Raw genomic sequence first — 18,073 nt, 5'->3', positions numbered from 1 at the left:
GAGAATAAAGCTGATATATTACACTTACTTTCTCAGCTCAGTGGTATTTCTTTCTTCTCCTCGGCTGAATGCCGCTCGCACGTAGCGATATAATTCAAAGTGCAAAATAACTTGGTGCCGTTGACTTTGAACAAGCAGGGTCTGCTTTCAAATGCAAGCTGCGCTCCCGAACTGGACTGTCTGTCTGTTTGTCAAGGAGAGGAAAAGGTGGCGGTGGTGAGGGTGGAGCATTAGCGCTCAGGAGGGGAGACTTTCTTTGAGTGGTGCCAATTAATCTGCACCAGAAAGTCATCCCCCCGACCGGGATTCGAACCCGGGTCTCAACGAGTTTAAAAGGTTGCGTCTTAGACCACTAGACCACCGGAGGGAACTGCCTCAACTCCCTGGGAACTTGTACAAGAGGCTGAGGACACGCACGCCTGCTGCGCTGCGCTGCGCTGGCAGCAGCGACCAGCAGGGGGCCGACCGGCTGATCCTTCCCTTTCACAGGCAGGCTTTTGACCCTCGATTAAACGACAAAGGTGTTCAGAAGGAAGGCCTGGGGGGAGGGAGGCAGGGAGGGACGGACGCACGCACGCAGGGAAATCAGCACAAAGCAGGTCCCCTGGAATCTCACACCTGCGTCCCAGAAAACAGGTCTCCTGGTCAAAGCAGTCCTGCCCGCCCTGCCATTAACGTGACAATGGACAGGGCCCGGCAGCTTGAGACACATCTTTTTTTCAATATGCAAGTTCTTTTTAAAAAGGTTTCCTTCCACAGCAGCTCTGAGTTAGAGTTAGAGTTAGAGTGAGAGAGAGAGAGAGAGAGAGAGAGAGACTGACTGACACTGACTCTCACACACACACACACAGACACACACCGTCTCCCATCCGATTGGTGGACTATGGGATTGAAAATCTAACTTTTAGTTTCAATGCAGCGCGTTGTTGTTGTAATATAGAACTGCAAGTTGCCGTTGTAGTCGTAGTTTCGAATCAGCACAAAGTAGGTGCCTCCCTGGAATGTCACACCTGCGTCCCGGAAAACAGGTCTCCTGGTCAAAGCAGTCCCGCCCCGCCCTGGGATTAACATGACAATGAACGGGGCCCAGTCAGGGAGCAGTTTGAAAGACATTTTTCAATATGCACTTCTGAAACATTAACGCCTTGTTTCTTCCGACAGTTTAACCAGCGATTAACATGACAATGGACAGGGCCCAGTCAGGGAGCAGCTTGAGAGACACCTTTCAATAGGCACTTCTGAAACATTAACGCCTTGTTTCTTTCGACAGTTTAGCCAGCCTTTAACACGTCTTGTGTTTTTATTTCCCATTTCCAGCCAGCCAGCCAGCCAGCCAGCCGAGCCAGCCTCTGCAGTATTTTTTTTCATTGGTCTTGCCTGCCGTGGAATGAATGTTTCAACACGAGCTGCCGATTGTCAGCACCTCACCTCTTTCTCAATTGGCCGTTGCAATCTCACTCACTCACTGTGAGACACGTCACATCACGTCACTAGTTTTCCTTAAAGAGGTCTCCTTCCACGGCAGTTCGTTAGTGACTGAGACTGACTGACGGAGGTCCGGTGAGACCCAACCCTCTCCCATCTGATTGGTGGCCTACTGGCAAATTTACCAATCTGTCAAGCAATCCTGGCAAGAAAGGGAAAAAAATCTTTAAACTCATCCACTGTTGCAATTAGAAACGGTGGCAAAAATGTGGCCAGAGTGGGAGAGAACGGCAGTGCTTCTAGACTGCATTAAACACAGGCAGCCAGAGACCAAAGAGGGAGTGCAAACAGGAGCCGAGATCAATTCGCATCGAGCGCGTCATCGCTTCTCGGCCTTTTGGCTAAGATCAAGTGGTCAAGTGGGGGAAGGCAACCATTTGGAGCTTTCCTGCCATTGTATGCCGGGGGGATGCAGTCAGGGAGAAATCCCCTCGGGCAGAGTGCAGAGCTTTGGCTTGTAGAGCTTTGGCTTGATGTAATGTCACTGCAAGGAATCTGGAATGAATCTGTAAGGCAATAAGGCACCCCAGAGTGTCAGAAAAAAAAAAAAAAAAAAAAAAAAAAAAAAAAAAAAAAAAAAAAAAAAAAATCTGTTCTTATCAGTTTAATATCTGATACGTCCCCTATCTGGGGACCATATATTAAATTGATTTTTGGAACAGGGAGATGGAACAGGGGCTTGCTCCGTCCACTCCACGCATCGACCCAGTATTGCAGTGTCTCTGGGAACGGTGCACCTCCCTGTGGGGAGATATTCAAAAGGAAAAACAGCTCTTTCCCAGCGTCTCTGTGTGTGTGTGTGTGTGTGTGTGTGTGTGTGTGTATGTATTATTACTGAGAATAAAGCTGATATATTACACTTACTTTCTCAGCTCAGTGGTATTTCTTTCTTCTCCTCGGCTGAATGCCGCTCGCACGTAGCGATATAATTCAAAGTGCAAAATAACTTGGTGCCGTTGACTTTGAACAAGCAGGGTCTGCTTTCAAATGCAAGCTGCGCTCCCGAACTGGACTGTCTGTCTGTTTGTCAAGGAGAGGAAAAGGTGGCGGTGGTGAGGGTGGAGCATTAGCGCTCAGGAGGGGAGACTTTCTTTGAGTGGTGCCAATTAATCTGCACCAGAAAGTCATCCCCCCGACCGGGATTCGAACCCGGGTCTCAACGAGTTTAAAAGGTTGCGTCTTAGACCACTAGACCACCGGAGGGAACTGCCTCAACTCCCTGGGAACTTGTACAAGAGGCTGAGGACACGCACGCCTGCTGCGCTGCGCTGCGCTGGCAGCAGCGACCAGCAGGGGGCCGACCGGCTGATCCTTCCCTTTCACAGGCAGGCTTTTGACCCTCGATTAAACGACAAAGGTGTTCAGAAGGAAGGCCTGGGGGGAGGGAGGCAGGGAGGGACGGACGCACGCACGCAGGGAAATCAGCACAAAGCAGGTCCCCTGGAATCTCACACCTGCGTCCCAGAAAACAGGTCTCCTGGTCAAAGCAGTCCTGCCCGCCCTGCCATTAACGTGACAATGGACAGGGCCCGGCAGCTTGAGACACATCTTTTTTTCAATATGCAAGTTCTTTTTAAAAAGGTTTCCTTCCACAGCAGCTCTGAGTTAGAGTTAGAGTTAGAGTGAGAGAGAGAGAGAGAGAGAGAGAGAGACTGACTGACACTGACTCTCACACACACACACACAGACACACACCGTCTCCCATCCGATTGGTGGACTATGGGATTGAAAATCTAACTTTTAGTTTCAATGCAGCGCGTTGTTGTTGTAATATAGAACTGCAAGTTGCCGTTGTAGTCGTAGTTTCGAATCAGCACAAAGTAGGTGCCTCCCTGGAATGTCACACCTGCGTCCCGGAAAACAGGTCTCCTGGTCAAAGCAGTCCCGCCCCGCCCTGGGATTAACATGACAATGAACGGGGCCCAGTCAGGGAGCAGTTTGAAAGACATTTTTCAATATGCACTTCTGAAACATTAACGCCTTGTTTCTTCCGACAGTTTAACCAGCGATTAACATGACAATGGACAGGGCCCAGTCAGGGAGCAGCTTGAGAGACACCTTTCAATAGGCACTTCTGAAACATTAACGCCTTGTTTCTTTCGACAGTTTAGCCAGCCTTTAACACGTCTTGTGTTTTTATTTCCCATTTCCAGCCAGCCAGCCAGCCAGCCAGCCGAGCCAGCCTCTGCAGTATTTTTTTTCATTGGTCTTGCCTGCCGTGGAATGAATGTTTCAACACGAGCTGCCGATTGTCAGCACCTCACCTCTTTCTCAATTGGCCGTTGCAATCTCACTCACTCACTGTGAGACACGTCACATCACGTCACTAGTTTTCCTTAAAGAGGTCTCCTTCCACGGCAGTTCGTTAGTGACTGAGACTGACTGACGGAGGTCCGGTGAGACCCAACCCTCTCCCATCTGATTGGTGGCCTACTGGCAAATTTACCAATCTGTCAAGCAATCCTGGCAAGAAAGGGAAAAAAATCTTTAAACTCATCCACTGTTGCAATTAGAAACGGTGGCAAAAATGTGGCCAGAGTGGGAGAGAACGGCAGTGCTTCTAGACTGCATTAAACACAGGCAGCCAGAGACCAAAGAGGGAGTGCAAACAGGAGCCGAGATCAATTCGCATCGAGCGCGTCATCGCTTCTCGGCCTTTTGGCTAAGATCAAGTGGTCAAGTGGGGGAAGGCAACCATTTGGAGCTTTCCTGCCATTGTATGCCGGGGGGATGCAGTCAGGGAGAAATCCCCTCGGGCAGAGTGCAGAGCTTTGGCTTGTAGAGCTTTGGCTTGATGTAATGTCACTGCAAGGAATCTGGAATGAATCTGTAAGGCAATAAGGCACCCCAGAGTGTCAGAAAAAAAAAAAAAAAAAAAAAAAAAAAAAAAAAAAAAAAAAAAAAAAAAAAAAAAAAATCTGTTCTTATCAGTTTAATATCTGATACGTCCCCTATCTGGGGACCATATATTAAATTGATTTTTGGAACAGGGAGATGGAACAGGGGCTTGCTCCGTCCACTCCACGCATCGACCCAGTATTGCAGTGTCTCTGGGAACGGTGCACCTCCCTGTGGGGAGATATTCAAAAGGAAAAACAGCTCTTTCCCAGCGTCTCTGTGTGTGTGTGTGTGTGTGTGTGTGTGTGTGTGTATGTATTATTACTGAGAATAAAGCTGATATATTACACTTACTTTCTCAGCTCAGTGGTATTTCTTTCTTCTCCTCGGCTGAATGCCGCTCGCACGTAGCGATATAATTCAAAGTGCAAAATAACTTGGTGCCGTTGACTTTGAACAAGCAGGGTCTGCTTTCAAATGCAAGCTGCGCTCCCGAACTGGACTGTCTGTCTGTTTGTCAAGGAGAGGAAAAGGTGGCGGTGGTGAGGGTGGAGCATTAGCGCTCAGGAGGGGAGACTTTCTTTGAGTGGTGCCAATTAATCTGCACCAGAAAGTCATCCCCCCGACCGGGATTCGAACCCGGGTCTCAACGAGTTTAAAAGGTTGCGTCTTAGACCACTAGACCACCGGAGGGAACTGCCTCAACTCCCTGGGAACTTGTACAAGAGGCTGAGGACACGCACGCCTGCTGCGCTGCGCTGCGCTGGCAGCAGCGACCAGCAGGGGGCCGACCGGCTGATCCTTCCCTTTCACAGGCAGGCTTTTGACCCTCGATTAAACGACAAAGGTGTTCAGAAGGAAGGCCTGGGGGGAGGGAGGCAGGGAGGGACGGACGCACGCACGCAGGGAAATCAGCACAAAGCAGGTCCCCTGGAATCTCACACCTGCGTCCCAGAAAACAGGTCTCCTGGTCAAAGCAGTCCTGCCCGCCCTGCCATTAACGTGACAATGGACAGGGCCCGGCAGCTTGAGACACATCTTTTTTTCAATATGCAAGTTCTTTTTAAAAAGGTTTCCTTCCACAGCAGCTCTGAGTTAGAGTTAGAGTTAGAGTGAGAGAGAGAGAGAGAGAGAGAGAGAGACTGACTGACACTGACTCTCACACACACACACACAGACACACACCGTCTCCCATCCGATTGGTGGACTATGGGATTGAAAATCTAACTTTTAGTTTCAATGCAGCGCGTTGTTGTTGTAATATAGAACTGCAAGTTGCCGTTGTAGTCGTAGTTTCGAATCAGCACAAAGTAGGTGCCTCCCTGGAATGTCACACCTGCGTCCCGGAAAACAGGTCTCCTGGTCAAAGCAGTCCCGCCCCGCCCTGGGATTAACATGACAATGAACGGGGCCCAGTCAGGGAGCAGTTTGAAAGACATTTTTCAATATGCACTTCTGAAACATTAACGCCTTGTTTCTTCCGACAGTTTAACCAGCGATTAACATGACAATGGACAGGGCCCAGTCAGGGAGCAGCTTGAGAGACACCTTTCAATAGGCACTTCTGAAACATTAACGCCTTGTTTCTTTCGACAGTTTAGCCAGCCTTTAACACGTCTTGTGTTTTTATTTCCCATTTCCAGCCAGCCAGCCAGCCAGCCAGCCGAGCCAGCCTCTGCAGTATTTTTTTTCATTGGTCTTGCCTGCCGTGGAATGAATGTTTCAACACGAGCTGCCGATTGTCAGCACCTCACCTCTTTCTCAATTGGCCGTTGCAATCTCACTCACTCACTGTGAGACACGTCACATCACGTCACTAGTTTTCCTTAAAGAGGTCTCCTTCCACGGCAGTTCGTTAGTGACTGAGACTGACTGACGGAGGTCCGGTGAGACCCAACCCTCTCCCATCTGATTGGTGGCCTACTGGCAAATTTACCAATCTGTCAAGCAATCCTGGCAAGAAAGGGAAAAAAATCTTTAAACTCATCCACTGTTGCAATTAGAAACGGTGGCAAAAATGTGGCCAGAGTGGGAGAGAACGGCAGTGCTTCTAGACTGCATTAAACACAGGCAGCCAGAGACCAAAGAGGGAGTGCAAACAGGAGCCGAGATCAATTCGCATCGAGCGCGTCATCGCTTCTCGGCCTTTTGGCTAAGATCAAGTGGTCAAGTGGGGGAAGGCAACCATTTGGAGCCTTCCTGCCATTGTATGCCGGGGGGATGCAGTCAGGGAGAAATCCCCTCGGGCAGAGTGTAGAGCTTTGGCTTGTAGAGCTTTGGCTTGATGTAATGTCACTGCAAGGAATCTGGAATGAATCTGTAAGGCAATAAGGCACCCCAGAGTGTCAGGAAAAAAAAAAAAAAAAAAAAAAAAAAAAAAAAAAAAAAAAAAATCTGGTCTTATCAGTTTAATATCTGATACGTCCCCTATCTGGGGACCATATATTAAATTGATTTTTGGAACAGGGAGATGGAACAGGGGCTTGCTCCGTCCACTCCACGCATCGACCCAGTATTGCAGTGTCTCTGGGAACGGTGCACCTCCCTGTGGGGAGATATTCAAAAGGAAAAACAGCTCTTTCCCAGCGTCTCTGTGTGTGTGTGTGTGTGTGTGTGTGTGTGTGTGTATGTATTATTACTGAGAATAAAGCTGATATATTACACTTACTTTCTCAGCTCAGTGGTATTTCTTTCTTCTCCTCGGCTGAATGCCGCTCGCACGTAGCGATATAATTCAAAGTGCAAAATAACTTGGTGCCGTTGACTTTGAACAAGCAGGGTCTGCTTTCAAATGCAAGCTGCGCTCCCGAACTGGACTGTCTGTCTGTTTGTCAAGGAGAGGAAAAGGTGGCGGTGGTGAGGGTGGAGCATTAGCGCTCAGGAGGGGAGACTTTCTTTGAGTGGTGCCAATTAATCTGCACCAGAAAGTCATCCCCCCGACCGGGATTCGAACCCGGGTCTCAACGAGTTTAAAAGGTTGCGTCTTAGACCACTAGACCACCGGAGGGAACTGCCTCAACTCCCTGGGAACTTGTACAAGAGGCTGAGGACACGCACGCCTGCTGCGCTGCGCTGCGCTGGCAGCAGCGACCAGCAGGGGGCCGACCGGCTGATCCTTCCCTTTCACAGGCAGGCTTTTGACCCTCGATTAAACGACAAAGGTGTTCAGAAGGAAGGCCTGGGGGGAGGGAGGCAGGGAGGGACGGACGCACGCACGCAGGGAAATCAGCACAAAGCAGGTCCCCTGGAATCTCACACCTGCGTCCCAGAAAACAGGTCTCCTGGTCAAAGCAGTCCTGCCCGCCCTGCCATTAACGTGACAATGGACAGGGCCCGGCAGCTTGAGACACATCTTTTTTTCAATATGCAAGTTCTTTTTAAAAAGGTTTCCTTCCACAGCAGCTCTGAGTTAGAGTTAGAGTTAGAGTGAGAGAGAGAGAGAGAGAGAGAGAGAGACTGACTGACACTGACTCTCACACACACACACACAGACACACACCGTCTCCCATCCGATTGGTGGACTATGGGATTGAAAATCTAACTTTTAGTTTCAATGCAGCGCGTTGTTGTTGTAATATAGAACTGCAAGTTGCCGTTGTAGTCGTAGTTTCGAATCAGCACAAAGTAGGTGCCTCCCTGGAATGTCACACCTGCGTCCCGGAAAACAGGTCTCCTGGTCAAAGCAGTCCCGCCCCGCCCTGGGATTAACATGACAATGAACGGGGCCCAGTCAGGGAGCAGTTTGAAAGACATTTTTCAATATGCACTTCTGAAACATTAACGCCTTGTTTCTTCCGACAGTTTAACCAGCGATTAACATGACAATGGACAGGGCCCAGTCAGGGAGCAGCTTGAGAGACACCTTTCAATAGGCACTTCTGAAACATTAACGCCTTGTTTCTTTCGACAGTTTAGCCAGCCTTTAACACGTCTTGTGTTTTTATTTCCCATTTCCAGCCAGCCAGCCAGCCAGCCAGCCGAGCCAGCCTCTGCAGTATTTTTTTTCATTGGTCTTGCCTGCCGTGGAATGAATGTTTCAACACGAGCTGCCGATTGTCAGCACCTCACCTCTTTCTCAATTGGCCGTTGCAATCTCACTCACTCACTGTGAGACACGTCACATCACGTCACTAGTTTTCCTTAAAGAGGTCTCCTTCCACGGCAGTTCGTTAGTGACTGAGACTGACTGACGGAGGTCCGGTGAGACCCAACCCTCTCCCATCTGATTGGTGGCCTACTGGCAAATTTACCAATCTGTCAAGCAATCCTGGCAAGAAAGGGAAAAAAATCTTTAAACTCATCCACTGTTGCAATTAGAAACGGTGGCAAAAATGTGGCCAGAGTGGGAGAGAACGGCAGTGCTTCTAGACTGCATTAAACACAGGCAGCCAGAGACCAAAGAGGGAGTGCAAACAGGAGCCGAGATCAATTCGCATCGAGCGCGTCATCGCTTCTCGGCCTTTTGGCTAAGATCAAGTGGTCAAGTGGGGGAAGGCAACCATTTCGAGCCTTCCTGCCATTGTATGCCGGGGGGATGCAGTCAGGGAGAAATCCCCTCGGGCAGAGTGTAGAGCTTTGGCTTGTAGAGCTTTGGCTTGATGTAATGTCACTGCAAGGAATCTGGAATGAATCTGTAAGGCAATAAGGCACCCCAGAGTGTCAGAAAAAAAAAAAAAAAAAAAAAAAAAAAAAAAATCTGTTCTTATCAGTTTAATATCTGATACGTCCCCTATCTGGGGACCATATATTAAATTGATTTTTGGAACAGGGAGATGGAACAGGGGCTTGCTCCGTCCACTCCACGCATCGACCCAGTATTGCAGTGTCTCTGGGAACGGTGCACCTCCCTGTGGGGAGATATTCAAAAGGAAAAACAGCTCTTTCCCAGCGTCTCTGTGTGTGTGTGTGTGTGTGTGTGTGTGTGTGTATGTATTATTACTGAGAATAAAGCTGATATATTACACTTACTTTCTCAGCTCAGTGGTATTTCTTTCTTCTCCTCGGCTGAATGCCGCTCGCACGTAGCGATATAATTCAAAGTGCAAAATAACTTGGTGCCGTTGACTTTGAACAAGCAGGGTCTGCTTTCAAATGCAAGCTGCGCTCCCGAACTGGACTGTCTGTCTGTTTGTCAAGGAGAGGAAAAGGTGGCGGTGGTGAGGGTGGAGCATTAGCGCTCAGGAGGGGAGACTTTCTTTGAGTGGTGCCAATTAATCTGCACCAGAAAGTCATCCCCCCGACCGGGATTCGAACCCGGGTCTCAACGAGTTTAAAAGGTTGCGTCTTAGACCACTAGACCACCGGAGGGAACTGCCTCAACTCCCTGGGAACTTGTACAAGAGGCTGAGGACACGCACGCCTGCTGCGCTGCGCTGCGCTGGCAGCAGCGACCAGCAGGGGGCCGACCGGCTGATCCTTCCCTTTCACAGGCAGGCTTTTGACCCTCGATTAAACGACAAAGGTGTTCAGAAGGAAGGCCTGGGGGGAGGGAGGCAGGGAGGGACGGACGCACGCACGCAGGGAAATCAGCACAAAGCAGGTCCCCTGGAATCTCACACCTGCGTCCCAGAAAACAGGTCTCCTGGTCAAAGCAGTCCTGCCCGCCCTGCCATTAACGTGACAATGGACAGGGCCCGGCAGCTTGAGACACATCTTTTTTTCAATATGCAAGTTCTTTTTAAAAAGGTTTCCTTCCACAGCAGCTCTGAGTTAGAGTTAGAGTTAGAGTGAGAGAGAGAGAGAGAGAGAGAGAGAGACTGACTGACACTGACTCTCACACACACACACACAGACACACACCGTCTCCCATCCGATTGGTGGACTATGGGATTGAAAATCTAACTTTTAGTTTCAATGCAGCGCGTTGTTGTTGTAATATAGAACTGCAAGTTGCCGTTGTAGTCGTAGTTTCGAATCAGCACAAAGTAGGTGCCTCCCTGGAATGTCACACCTGCGTCCCGGAAAACAGGTCTCCTGGTCAAAGCAGTCCCGCCCCGCCCTGGGATTAACATGACAATGAACGGGGCCCAGTCAGGGAGCAGTTTGAAAGACATTTTTCAATATGCACTTCTGAAACATTAACGCCTTGTTTCTTCCGACAGTTTAACCAGCGATTAACATGACAATGGACAGGGCCCAGTCAGGGAGCAGCTTGAGAGACACCTTTCAATAGGCACTTCTGAAACATTAACGCCTTGTTTCTTTCGACAGTTTAGCCAGCCTTTAACACGTCTTGTGTTTTTATTTCCCATTTCCAGCCAGCCAGCCAGCCAGCCAGCCGAGCCAGCCTCTGCAGTATTTTTTTTCATTGGTCTTGCCTGCCGTGGAATGAATGTTTCAACACGAGCTGCCGATTGTCAGCACCTCACCTCTTTCTCAATTGGCCGTTGCAATCTCACTCACTCACTGTGAGACACGTCACATCACGTCACTAGTTTTCCTTAAAGAGGTCTCCTTCCACGGCAGTTCGTTAGTGACTGAGACTGACTGACGGAGGTCCGGTGAGACCCAACCCTCTCCCATCTGATTGGTGGCCTACTGGCAAATTTACCAATCTGTCAAGCAATCCTGGCAAGAAAGGGAAAAAAATCTTTAAACTCATCCACTGTTGCAATTAGAAACGGTGGCAAAAATGTGGCCAGAGTGGGAGAGAACGGCAGTGCTTCTAGACTGCATTAAACACAGGCAGCCAGAGACCAAAGAGGGAGTGCAAACAGGAGCCGAGATCAATTCGCATCGAGCGCGTCATCGCTTCTCGGCCTTTTGGCTAAGATCAAGTGGTCAAGTGGGGGAAGGCAACCATTTGGAGCCTTCCTGCCATTGTATGCCGGGGGGATGCAGTCAGGGAGAAATCCCCTCGGGCAGAGTGTAGAGCTTTGGCTTGTAGAGCTTTGGCTTGATGTAATGTCACTGCAAGGAATCTGGAATGAATCTGTAAGGCAATAAGGCACCCCAGAGTGTCAGAAAAAAAAAAAAAAAAAAAAAATCTGTTCTTATCAGTTTAATATCTGATACGTCCCCTATCTGGGGACCATATATTAAATTGATTTTTGGAACAGGGAGATGGAACAGGGGCTTGCTCCGTCCACTCCACGCATCGACCCAGTATTGCAGTGTCTCTGGGAACGGTGCACCTCCCTGTGGGGAGATATTCAAAAGGAAAAACAGCTCTTTCCCAGCGTCTCTGTGTGTGTGTGTGTGTGTGTGTGTGTGTGTGTATGTATTATTACTGAGAATAAAGCTGATATATTACACTTACTTTCTCAGCTCAGTGGTATTTCTTTCTTCTCCTCGGCTGAATGCCGCTCGCACGTAGCGATATAATTCAAAGTGCAAAATAACTTGGTGCCGTTGACTTTGAACAAGCAGGGTCTGCTTTCAAATGCAAGCTGCGCTCCCGAACTGGACTGTCTGTCTGTTTGTCAAGGAGAGGAAAAGGTGGCGGTGGTGAGGGTGGAGCATTAGCGCTCAGGAGGGGAGACTTTCTTTGAGTGGTGCCAATTAATCTGCACCAGAAAGTCATCCCCCCGACCGGGATTCGAACCCGGGTCTCAACGAGTTTAAAAGGTTGCGTCTTAGACCACTAGACCACCGGAGGGAACTGCCTCAACTCCCTGGGAACTTGTACAAGAGGCTGAGGACACGCACGCCTGCTGCGCTGCGCTGCGCTGGCAGCAGCGACCAGCAGGGGGCCGACCGGCTGATCCTTCCCTTTCACAGGCAGGCTTTTGACCCTCGATTAAACGACAAAGGTGTTCAGAAGGAAGGCCTGGGGGGAGGGAGGCAGGGAGGGACGGACGCACGCACGCAGGGAAATCAGCACAAAGCAGGTCCCCTGGAATCTCACACCTGCGTCCCAGAAAACAGGTCTCCTGGTCAAAGCAGTCCTGCCCGCCCTGCCATTAACGTGACAATGGACAGGGCCCGGCAGCTTGAGACACATCTTTTTTTCAATATGCAAGTTCTTTTTAAAAAGGTTTCCTTCCACAGCAGCTCTGAGTTAGAGTTAGAGTTAGAGTGAGAGAGAGAGAGAGAGAGAGAGAGAGACTGACTGACACTGACTCTCACACACACACACACAGACACACACCGTCTCCCATCCGATTGGTGGACTATGGGATTGAAAATCTAACTTTTAGTTTCAATGCAGCGCGTTGTTGTTGTAATATAGAACTGCAAGTTGCCGTTGTAGTCGTAGTTTCGAATCAGCACAAAGTAGGTGCCTCCCTGGAATGTCACACCTGCGTCCCGGAAAACAGGTCTCCTGGTCAAAGCAGTCCCGCCCCGCCCTGGGATTAACATGACAATGAACGGGGCCCAGTCAGGGAGCAGTTTGAAAGACATTTTTCAATATGCACTTCTGAAACATTAACGCCTTGTTTCTTCCGACAGTTTAACCAGCGATTAACATGACAATGGACAGGGCCCAGTCAGGGAGCAGCTTGAGAGACACCTTTCAATAGGCACTTCTGAAACATTAACGCCTTGTTTCTTTCGACAGTTTAGCCAGCCTTTAACACGTCTTGTGTTTTTATTTCCCATTTCCAGCCAGCCAGCCAGCCAGCCAGCCGAGCCAGCCTCTGCAGTATTTTTTTTCATTGGTCTTGCCTGCCGTGGAATGAATGTTTCAACACGAGCTGCCGATTGTCAGCACCTCACCTCTTTCTCAATTGGCCGTTGCAATCTCACTCACTCACTGTGAGACACGTCACATCACGTCACTAGTTTTCCTTAAAGAGGTCTCCTTCCACGGCAGTTCGTTAGTGACTGAGACTGACTGACGGAGGTCCGGTGAGACCCAACCCTCTCCCATCTGATTGGTGGCCTACTGGCAAATTTACCAATCTGTCAAGCAATCCTGGCAAGAAAGGGAAAAAAATCTTTAAACTCATCCACTGTTGCAATTAGAAACGGTGGCAAAAATGTGGCCAGAGTGGGAGAGAACGGCAGTGCTTCTAGACTGCATTAAACACAGGCAGCCAGAGACCAAAGAGGGAGTGCAAACAGGAGCCGAGATCAATTCGCATCGAGCGCGTCATCGCTTCTCGGCCTTTTGGCTAAGATCAAGTGGTCAAGTGGGGGAAGGCAACCATTTGGAGCCTTCCTGCCATTGTATGCCGGGGGGATGCAGTCAGGGAGAAATCCCCTCGGGCAGAGTGTAGAGCTTTGGCTTGTAGAGCTTTGGCTTGATGTAATGTCACTGCAAGGAATCTGGAATGAATCTGTAAGGCAATAAGGCACCCCAGAGTGTCAGAAAAAAAAAAAAAAAAAAAAAATCTGTTCTTATCAGTTTAATATCTGATACGTCCCCTATCTGGGGACCATATATTAAATTGATTTTTGGAACAGGGAGATGGAACAGGGGCTTGCTCCGTCCACTCCACGCATCGACCCAGTATTGCAGTGTCTCTGGGAACGGTGCACCTCCCTGTGGGGAGATATTCAAAAGGAAAAACAGCTCTTTCCCAGCGTCTCTGTGTGTGTGTGTGTGTGTGTGTGTGTGTGTGTATGTATTATTACTGAGAATAAAGCTGATATATTACACTTACTTTCTCAGCTCAGTGGTATTTCTTTCTTCTCCTCGGCTGAATGCCGCTCGCACGTAGCGATATAATTCAAAGTGCAAAATAACTTGGTGCCGTTGACTTTGAACAAGCAGGGTCTGCTTTCAAATGCAAGCTGCGCTCCCGAACTGGACTGTCTGTCTGTTTGTCAAGGAGAGGAAAAGGTGGCGGTGGTGAGGGTGGAGCATTAGCGCTCAGGAGGGGAGACTTTCTTTGAGTGGTGCCAATTAATCTGCACCAGAAAGTCATCCCCCCGACCGGGATTCGAACCCGGGTCTCAACGAGTTTAAAAGGTTGCGTCTTAGACCACTAGACCACCGGAGGGAACTGCCTCAACTCCCTGGGAACTTGTACAAGAGGCTGAGGACACGCACGCCTGCTGCGCTGCGCTGCGCTGGCAGCAGCGACCAGCAGGGGGCCGACCGGCTGATCCTTCCCTTTCACAGGCAGGCTTTTGACCCTCGATTAAACGACAAAGGTGTTCAGAAGGAAGGCCTGGGGGGAGGGAGGCAGGGAGGGACGGACGCACGCACGCAGGGAAATCAGCACAAAGCAGGTCCCCTGGAATCTCACACCTGCGTCCCAGAAAACAGGTCTCCTGGTCAAAGCAGTCCTGCCCGCCCTGCCATTAACGTGACAATGGACAGGGCCCGGCAGCTTGAGACACATCTTTTTTTCAATATGCAAGTTCTTTTTAAAAAGGTTTCCTTCCACAGCAGCTCTGAGTTAGAGTTAGAGTTAGAGTGAGAGAGAGAGAGAGAGAGAGAGAGAGACTGACTGACACTGACTCTCACACACACACACACAGACACACACCGTCTCCCATCCGATTGGTGGACTATGGGATTGAAAATCTAACTTTTAGTTTCAATGCAGCGCGTTGTTGTTGTAATATAGAACTGCAAGTTGCCGTTGTAGTCGTAGTTTCGAATCAGCACAAAGTAGGTGCCTCCCTGGAATGTCACACCTGCGTCCCGGAAAACAGGTCTCCTGGTCAAAGCAGTCCCGCCCCGCCCTGGGATTAACATGACAATGAACGGGGCCCAGTCAGGGAGCAGTTTGAAAGACATTTTTCAATATGCACTTCTGAAACATTAACGCCTTGTTTCTTCCGACAGTTTAACCAGCGATTAACATGACAATGGACAGGGCCCAGTCAGGGAGCAGCTTGAGAGACACCTTTCAATAGGCACTTCTGAAACATTAACGCCTTGTTTCTTTCGACAGTTTAGCCAGCCTTTAACACGTCTTGTGTTTTTATTTCCCATTTCCAGCCAGCCAGCCAGCCAGCCAGCCGAGCCAGCCTCTGCAGTATTTTTTTTCATTGGTCTTGCCTGCCGTGGAATGAATGTTTCAACACGAGCTGCCGATTGTCAGCACCTCACCTCTTTCTCAATTGGCCGTTGCAATCTCACTCACTCACTGTGAGACACGTCACATCACGTCACTAGTTTTCCTTAAAGAGGTCTCCTTCCACGGCAGTTCGTTAGTGACTGAGACTGACTGACGGAGGTCCGGTGAGACCCAACCCTCTCCCATCTGATTGGTGGCCTACTGGCAAATTTACCAATCTGTCAAGCAATCCTGGCAAGAAAGGGAAAAAAATCTTTAAACTCATCCACTGTTGCAATTAGAAACGGTGGCAAAAATGTGGCCAGAGTGGGAGAGAACGGCAGTGCTTCTAGACTGCATTAAACACAGGCAGCCAGAGACCAAAGAGGGAGTGCAAACAGGAGCCGAGATCAATTCGCATCGAGCGCGTCATCGCTTCTCGGCCTTTTGGCTAAGATCAAGTGGTCAAGTGGGGGAAGGCAACCATTTCGAGCCTTCCTGCCATTGTATGCCGGGGGGATGCAGTCAGGGAGAAATCCCCTCGGGCAGAGTGTAGAGCTTTGGCTTGTAGAGCTTTGGCTTGATGTAATGTCACTGCAAGGAATCTGGAATGAATCTGTAAGGCAATAAGGCACCCCAGAGTGTCAGAAAAAAAAAAAAAAAAAAAAAAAAAAAAAAAATCTGTTCTTATCAGTTTAATATCTGATACGTCCCCTATCTGGGGACCATATATTAAATTGATTTTTGGAACAGGGAGATGGAACAGGGGCTTGCTCCGTCCACTCCACGCATCGACCCAGTATTGCAGTGTCTCTGGGAACGGTGCACCTCCCTGTGGGGAGATATTCAAAAGGAAAAACAGCTCTTTCCCAGCGTCTCTGTGTGTGTGTGTGTGTGTGTGTGTGTGTGTGTATGTATTATTACTGAGAATAAAGCTGATATATTACACTTACTTTCTCAGCTCAGTGGTATTTCTTTCTTCTCCTCGGCTGAATGCCGCTCGCACGTAGCGATATAATTCAAAGTGCAAAATAACTTGGTGCCGTTGACTTTGAACAAGCAGGGTCTGCTTTCAAATGCAAGCTGCGCTCCCGAACTGGACTGTCTGTCTGTTTGTCAAGGAGAGGAAAAGGTGGCGGTGGTGAGGGTGGAGCATTAGCGCTCAGGAGGGGAGACTTTCTTTGAGTGGTGCCAATTAATCTGCACCAGAAAGTCATCCCCCCGACCGGGATTCGAACCCGGGTCTCAACGAGTTTAAAAGGTTGCGTCTTAGACCACTAGACCACCGGAGGGAACTGCCTCAACTCCCTGGGAACTTGTACAAGAGGCTGAGGACACGCACGCCTGCTGCGCTGCGCTGCGCTGGCAGCAGCGACCAGCAGGGGGCCGACCGGCTGATCCTTCCCTTTCACAGGCAGGCTTTTGACCCTCGATTAAACGACAAAGGTGTTCAGAAGGAAGGCCTGGGGGGAGGGAGGCAGGGAGGGACGGACGCACGCACGCAGGGAAATCAGCACAAAGCAGGTCCCCTGGAATCTCACACCTGCGTCCCAGAAAACAGGTCTCCTGGTCAAAGCAGTCCTGCCCGCCCTGCCATTAACGTGACAATGGACAGGGCCCGGCAGCTTGAGACACATCTTTTTTTCAATATGCAAGTTCTTTTTAAAAAGGTTTCCTTCCACAGCAGCTCTGAGTTAGAGTTAGAGTTAGAGTGAGAGAGAGAGAGAGAGAGAGAGAGAGACTGACTGACACTGACTCTCACACACACACACACAGACACACACCGTCTCCCATCCGATTGGTGGACTATGGGATTGAAAATCTAACTTTTAGTTTCAATGCAGCGCGTTGTTGTTGTAATATAGAACTGCAAGTTGCCGTTGTAGTCGTAGTTTCGAATCAGCACAAAGTAGGTGCCTCCCTGGAATGTCACACCTGCGTCCCGGAAAACAGGTCTCCTGGTCAAAGCAGTCCCGCCCCGCCCTGGGATTAACATGACAATGAACGGGGCCCAGTCAGGGAGCAGTTTGAAAGACATTTTTCAATATGCACTTCTGAAACATTAACGCCTTGTTTCTTCCGACAGTTTAACCAGCGATTAACATGACAATGGACAGGGCCCAGTCAGGGAGCAGCTTGAGAGACACCTTTCAATAGGCACTTCTGAAACATTAACGCCTTGTTTCTTTCGACAGTTTAGCCAGCCTTTAACACGTCTTGTGTTTTTATTTCCCATTTCCAGCCAGCCAGCCAGCCAGCCAGCCGAGCCAGCCTCTGCAGTATTTTTTTTCATTGGTCTTGCCTGCCGTGGAATGAATGTTTCAACACGAGCTGCCGATTGTCAGCACCTCACCTCTTTCTCAATTGGCCGTTGCAATCTCACTCACTCACTGTGAGACACGTCACATCACGTCACTAGTTTTCCTTAAAGAGGTCTCCTTCCACGGCAGTTCGTTAGTGACTGAGACTGACTGACGGAGGTCCGGTGAGACCCAACCCTCTCCCATCTGATTGGTGGCCTACTGGCAAATTTACCAATCTGTCAAGCAATCCTGGCAAGAAAGGGAAAAAAATCTTTAAACTCATCCACTGTTGCAATTAGAAACGGTGGCAAAAATGTGGCCAGAGTGGGAGAGAACGGCAGTGCTTCTAGACTGCATTAAACACAGGCAGCCAGAGACCAAAGAGGGAGTGCAAACAGGAGCCGAGATCAATTCGCATCGAGCGCGTCATCGCTTCTCGGCCTTTTGGCTAAGATCAAGTGGTCAAGTGGGGGAAGGCAACCATTTCGAGCCTTCCTGCCATTGTATGCCGGGGGGATGCAGTCAGGGAGAAATCCCCTCGGGCAGAGTGTA

The 18,073-nt window shown here is 49.5% G+C and overlaps 7 pseudogenes; all 7 read left to right on the top strand.

The window, feature by feature from the left end:
* Positions 1–2,056: 2,056 nt before the first annotated feature.
* Positions 2,057–2,227, top strand: LOC137326015 (U2 spliceosomal RNA; annotated as a pseudogene).
* Positions 2,228–4,384: 2,157 nt separating this feature from the next.
* Positions 4,385–4,555, top strand: LOC137326014 (U2 spliceosomal RNA; annotated as a pseudogene).
* Positions 4,556–6,698: 2,143 nt separating this feature from the next.
* Positions 6,699–6,869, top strand: LOC137326046 (U2 spliceosomal RNA; annotated as a pseudogene).
* A 2,083-nt stretch (positions 6,870–8,952) lies between these two features.
* Positions 8,953–9,171, top strand: LOC137325915 (U2 spliceosomal RNA; annotated as a pseudogene).
* A 2,081-nt stretch (positions 9,172–11,252) lies between these two features.
* On the top strand, positions 11,253–11,461 carry LOC137325888 (U2 spliceosomal RNA; annotated as a pseudogene).
* A 2,081-nt stretch (positions 11,462–13,542) lies between these two features.
* Positions 13,543–13,751, top strand: LOC137325887 (U2 spliceosomal RNA; annotated as a pseudogene).
* A 2,081-nt stretch (positions 13,752–15,832) lies between these two features.
* On the top strand, positions 15,833–16,051 carry LOC137325914 (U2 spliceosomal RNA; annotated as a pseudogene).
* The last annotated feature ends 2,022 nt before the right edge of the window (positions 16,052–18,073 follow it).

Source organism: Heptranchias perlo, chromosome 9, assembly GCF_035084215.1.
Source record: "Heptranchias perlo isolate sHepPer1 chromosome 9, sHepPer1.hap1, whole genome shotgun sequence".
NCBI lineage: Eukaryota > Metazoa > Chordata > Chondrichthyes > Hexanchiformes > Hexanchidae > Heptranchias > Heptranchias perlo.
Note: the sequence above shows the minus strand (reverse complement) of the source record. Positions and strands in the feature narration are given on the sequence as shown.